The sequence below is a fragment of the Etheostoma spectabile genome, chromosome 11 (genome assembly GCF_008692095.1).
Source record: "Etheostoma spectabile isolate EspeVRDwgs_2016 chromosome 11, UIUC_Espe_1.0, whole genome shotgun sequence".
Lineage (NCBI taxonomy): Eukaryota > Metazoa > Chordata > Actinopteri > Perciformes > Percidae > Etheostoma > Etheostoma spectabile.
The window spans coordinates 21,028,644-21,034,687 of NC_045743.1; the positions used below are offsets into that span (position 1 = coordinate 21,028,644).

Here is a 6,044-nt window from a genome sequence, read left to right on the forward strand (position 1 = left end):
GGACAGGCAGCTAGCAGATAGTTAGGACACGTTTTTTACAGTGTGTTAAGGGGACAGGCAGCTAGCAGATAGTTAGGACACATTTTTTACAGTGTGTTAAGGGGACAGGCAGCTAGCAGATAGTTAGGACACGTTTTTTACAGTGTGTTCTGGGGACAGGCAGCTAGCAGATAGTGAGGAGATGTTTTTTACCTTGTGTTTCTGGGACGGCAGCTAGCAGATAGTGAGGAGATGTTTTACAGTGTGTTCTGGGGACAGGCAGCTAGCATTGAGGAGATGTTTTAACAGTGTGTTCTGGGGACAGGCAGCTAGCAGATAGTGAGAGATGTTTTTTACAGTGTGTTCTGGGGACAGGCAGCTAGCAGATAGTGAGGAGATTTTTTTTACAGTGTGTTCAGGGGACAGGCAGCTAGCATATGGTGAGATGTTTTTTACAGTGTTTTCTGGGACAGGCAGCTAACAGATAGTGAGGGATGTTTTTTTACAGTGTTGTTCAGGGAACAGGCAGCTAGCAGATAGTGAGAATGTTTTTACAGTGTGTTCTGGGGACAGGCAGCTAACAGATAGTGAGGAGAGGTTTTTTACAGTGTTTTCAAGCAAGGCAGCTAGCAGATGTAAGGAGAGTTTTTTACAGTGTGTTCAGGGGACAGGCACTAGCAGATAGTGAGGAGTTTTTTTACAGTGTGTTAGGGGACAGGCAGCTAGCTATATGGAGAGATGTTTTTTACGTGTGTTCAGGGGACAGGCAGCTAGCGATAGTGGGGAGATGTTTTTTACAGTGGTTTTCTGTGTCTGAACCAAGGTCGGGACTAGTTAATGTTTTTTTCTATATTGCACACATTTGATCCAGTTAGTTTTGCTTTCACACAGTTATGCAAGCACAGAAAAGAACTGTACATGCCATAATTGCATCCTGTCATAATCACATACGTGAGCATGCGGGGAAACAGTAAACAGTATGGTGCTTACTTCCTGTTCACAAACTCTTGTTTTACAGCTGAGAGAGTTCTGAGTGCAGGCAAGATGGAGGCAAGGTTAACATAGTTCATTTCCATTTCATTGTTATGATACCTTGCTGGTTGAAAATCGGCAAAGTATCCCTTTATAGATCCCATGTGTTGATTCATCACTTAGTCATCCGCAACATAACAAGGTGAAAATGTTTCATGCACTGTTTTTTCATCAGTGGCAAGGAAATTAGCTTACACACACACCACACACACACCACACACACACACACACACACACACACACACACACACACACACACACACACACACACACACACACACACACACACATACTATGAGCTACCCCCATTTGTGTTATCAGATATCCTTATGCTACAGCACATGCAGTAACATGGGTTGTGGGCAATCTGGACAATACAGTGGCTACGCACTTAGATTAAATTCCTCTTTCAGCCTCTACAAAAAAAGCAGTAGGGTTCAAATGCTATAGAAAAGCTAGTAAGTGAATGTTTTATTTCAATTAGATCAGTTTGTCACCTAATTCCAAAAAAAATGTCTGGTTGATTCTAAAAAAAGAAAGACTGATTTATTCGTCTCCAAAGTATCAAGCACACCAACTCTCGTCTGGTCTGCTTGCTTTACGACTGAATGCACATCACCAGTGCCATTGACGTGTTTGTTATTGATGCACTGATCCATCTCATCTACATCCCATTGAGACTGTGATTGTGACAGCTTTCTCCAAAACACTGGATCAGAATTAGATAGATGTATGACCGATTACAATCCTGTTGCTTGTTAAGGAAGGAAAGGGATGGAGCAGGGTGAATAACTAAATTATGATTGCTTTTTAGTTGTGTTTGGAGTGGCTGTGTTGATTTGTAGTGTGTGTGTGTGTGTGTGTGTGTGTTTGTGTTTCTCTGTGTGTGTGTATGGGGGTAAAACAGTGCCAGCAGGCTTTCATCATCATCTGTAAATAGGTGCAAATGCGGAAACAACCCTGAGCTACACAAAATGGCCTTGTGGAGAGGCCAGTGTCCACTGTAAATCACATTAACATGCCGCAAACTCCGTGTTAGAGCCTGCAGCTCCACAGCGATCAGTCTCAATGTAGGCTTTGCCATCGTCATCCTTGCATTGTTTCGTTTCAACCTGTTCTCACTCCCAACTCGTCAAATACTGACACTTGGTCAGCGGCTCCCAGCGTCACATACGGATGCAAAAATCCCCCTTTAGCCTCTGTATGGAATGAACTGGGCATGGCATCAGCTCAAGGTAGCTAGTAGTATGAAAGTCTGAAAATCCATATTAGGAGGTTGTTTGGGGAGACTTTCCCCCAGGAGACCGGGGTTTGTGTCCCATTCTTATCCTGCTTGTTACTAAAATGGACAGTTTTTCACCTCAACAACCGTTTTTCTTGTGCCACATGTCAGTTAAACGAGCCAACCCAGAGCGTCAAAAAGTGACGCCACCAGTCCCGACCAAGCTCGTCTTAATATGACACCTAAGGACCAGAAGCTAAAGGAGACTTTTTACATCAGCAACAAATGCTAAAGTAAATTTTTGATGCGCTGACAGTGAGAATGTTTTGGTCATTTTCTATGTACTCTGGTGTAAGGACTTGTTCAGTCAGACCAACCACTACTCTACCATCCCAGTTAAAATTGGTGCTCTGAACCAAGTTCCTGAACGGTTGGCTCACATCCCGATAAACAGGGTTTCCAAGTTCCACCTTGAAACAAAGCTTGATGCTTTACACACTGTGGTAGACTCTGCAAGTCGTAATTGGTTCAGTTTATTTTGAGGCACCGTGGCTACGTCCAGCGTCACTAAAGACGATTGTGATTGGTTTAAATAAACCAGAGCACATTTTTCTCCCATCCCAGAATGCTGTGTGGGCGAGCCAGACCTTCCTTTGCAGCACTGGGGAGGAAGTTCAGGCAGTCCCTCCCCTTCCACTATCTCTATCTATCTACGTCTCTTTTGCATGGGCACCCTTGCTGCATCAGGGGCTTAGGGCCCATCAGGACAATTGTGATTGGTTCCAATCACTTGAAAGCAAAACACATTCTTTATAGCAACTACAGTAATTTTTCAGTAATTGCTCAGCCTTGTAAATGCAGTAAAAGACAGAGTGTTTTTCCCCTTAGCCAGAGAGTTGTATTATTCTAATTTAACCTAACTGATGTTTCACCCAGTGACGGTCAAATGAAGCTTCAGGAACCGCTGTCCTTATTTTCTGAGCTCACTAGATGGCGCACGCCGTGCAAAGACAAAGTTTAAACTTTGATTAATGCAAAAATGTTCTGCACTACAGTTTTAAATTTGTGACAATCTGTGTGCATGAGCTGGATGGCGATCTACTTCCTGTCTCATGTAAAGAAAAGGTTTATTCAAGCTTTAAAGAACTACTTTGGAGGGTCTGTCTTGCTCATACACTAATATGTAGCCTACATTGAAAGAGTTATTGGTTGAAATCCAGTCCACACTCGCTATGAAGTGATCCTTTCTCACTGCTACACTACTGAAAGAGACAGGGGTCAATGTGCATTCTGAAGCCAAAACTGGTAGAAACTGGTAATGCTGCTCATTAACTGTGTCCTTATAGTCGAGCTGCCCAAATCACATTGGTGTATCTCATATAGGGGGGCCAGAGGCGAGCTGCACCAATCACATTGGTGTATCTGATATTGGGGGGGCCAGAGGCGAGCTGAACAGATGACGACAGCCTAATCTACCAGTTAGCTTTGGTGTTTGCTAAACGTACGGGTCTCTGTATACTTCACCCCATGTCTTGCAATAGGTCGTGGTGTTATCCAATCGCGTGCAGTGAGATTTTCAAATGAGTGCTTGGTGCCGCCGCTCGAGATGGGAGACTTTCTTTACTCGATGCCGGACCCTTAATCTTTTAGATTTGGTTCTGGATTTCAAAGCCAGACAACATTGGTAAACACAACAGCAACCTGCTAACATACGCACTCCTTGGAGCATTGCTTTTTTAAATAGTAGATTTCCTGGGATTGCATCATCCGCGTTTCCAGCACGTCTGGATGCTTTACATTTCAATGTCAACCGCTCAGACAAGATGTGCAAGTGAGTGAGAGTGAGAGAGTGTAGAGAGTGAGAGTTACAATAGTGATAAAGCACAAAAAAGCATATTGTAGATATACATTATAGCTGCATTGTTTCCATTTATTCTGAAAAGCTTTGATTTGATACATTATTGATTTCCTATAAACCACTAGTCAGGTCTGTCACAGGATGGACTCAAATGCACAAAACTCTGAACAAGAACAGGCCAAGTTAAAAGGACTAGTCTGAGGTATCCAAATCACTACACAAAGGCAGAGTCAAAAAACGTATTAACTACTAGAAACACGAGGAGGGAATGCTAGAACACTGTCACTGGGGTACAAAACGATGTGGCAACTACTGCTAGTGAGAGGGGGAATGAATACAATTAGACGGAGGTAAAACACACATTAGAGCGGGGCGGGTGATCACACAGGCGGAAAGTAGAGCGGCTTGAAACAAGACAGTGTGAGTTATAAAGTAAAACAGGAAGTGAGAAATATTGACTATAAAAAGAAAAGATGAATTGCTGACGCGGGGTGTGACCCCACTGCACTGTCAATGATGATAATAATGACTTTACGGTAATAATGGCTTTCATAGACAGCTCCGGATCTGATTTATACCACCTTTGTAGAGTCCAAGACCAGGACTAGTTGAGACCAAGTTAAGACCAAGAGAGAACAATAAGAATCCTCTTCAAGACCACTTACTTACCTGTTGAGCATGCATGAGAGACAGCAGATCTTCTATTTTAAGATGATCATTTTGCATTATTATTGGTAAAGATCAAAAAGCAAGTGAAGAATAACAATAATGTAAGATAAAACAAGGATATATTATTTACTTTAAGTAGAGCAATTTCACTAAAGCTGAAGTGCGGCTTCACATTTTAGACATTGAGTCTTTTCACTCTGGTGGACGAAGACAATTCTGGACTGACAACTGAAATGTAACAAATAGGATGCAACACAGGTGTCAAAAAACAGACATGTTCCCATTGTTGAACTTATTACTTGTCCTGAAGAATTCATAGTACAAAGTGCTGTCGACGTGGTGTCTGAATGAAAATGATTGATGCCTCCGCGTGTGCATGCTGCGCGGAGGCATGTGACATAGCCAGGCATCTCCCAGGAGACCAATGTCAATGCCCATTCTACATGGATTTTCAATAAAACCAAAACCCTTTTTTTAAACAAGCACGCTGCATCAACGGTTTTGTATTGAAGGTGGAAGTTACTTTAGAAAATAAGCATCAGGACCAACTAGAATATTTGGCGAGACTAATGGCCGAGTCCGAGACAAGTCCGAGTGCAAATACCAACAAGTCCAAGTCCGGAATTGAGTTCCAAAGTAGACTCCAGTACTACAACATTGGATTTGATATCCTCACCCCAACACTGTCCTAATCCATGTGCAGTAGTTACATTGTTTAGTTAAGTAGAAGCACTAATAACACAATGTAAAATACTCTATTACAAGTGAAGTCCTGAAATGAAAATACTACTTAAGTTAAAGTATGTAAGTATTTTCTGGAAAATGTACTTAATGTATTAAAAGTAAAAGTACTCAAACCTCCCATTGTAGAAAGTATAAAGGATCCAACCAGCTGTGTGTTTAATGGTCTCATCATCTCAGCTGGAACTGGAGGCCGTCATATTGTCGGCTACTTTCTTTATATTTATAATAAAACAGCATGACATGAAAAGACTCTGTAATACATATGGCTAATAGTATAGCGTTTATCAAAATGTATTAGGAGTGCAAGTAGACTCAGCTGTTCCGAAGCTCGTTATTCCCTCCACCCATTAGTGAGTGGTCTTAATGTGCTCTTGTTCTCAAATTTACTTATTCATGTTGCAGCAGCATTATAATGGATGTAAACACTTACTTGTCAACACTTGGTAATACTTGTAAATTCAATTAGACTCAAGCTGAAAAAAGTAAGCGTGAAAAGCAAGCAAATGTAAAGGCGCGCCTTAAGCATGTGGGGTAATCATA

The 6,044-nt window shown here is 41.9% G+C and overlaps 1 long non-coding RNA gene across 1 annotated transcript in view; it reads left to right on the forward strand.

The window, feature by feature from the left end:
• The first annotated feature begins 1,931 nt into the window (after positions 1-1,931).
• LOC116697864 (uncharacterized) overlaps positions 1,932-6,044 on the forward strand; it is a 12,867-nt gene continuing 8,754 nt past the window's right edge. Inside the window, exon 1 of the long non-coding RNA XR_004334065.1 lies at positions 1,932-1,943. This is a non-coding gene — a long non-coding RNA (uncharacterized LOC116697864). The remainder of the gene's footprint in view (positions 1,944-6,044) is intronic.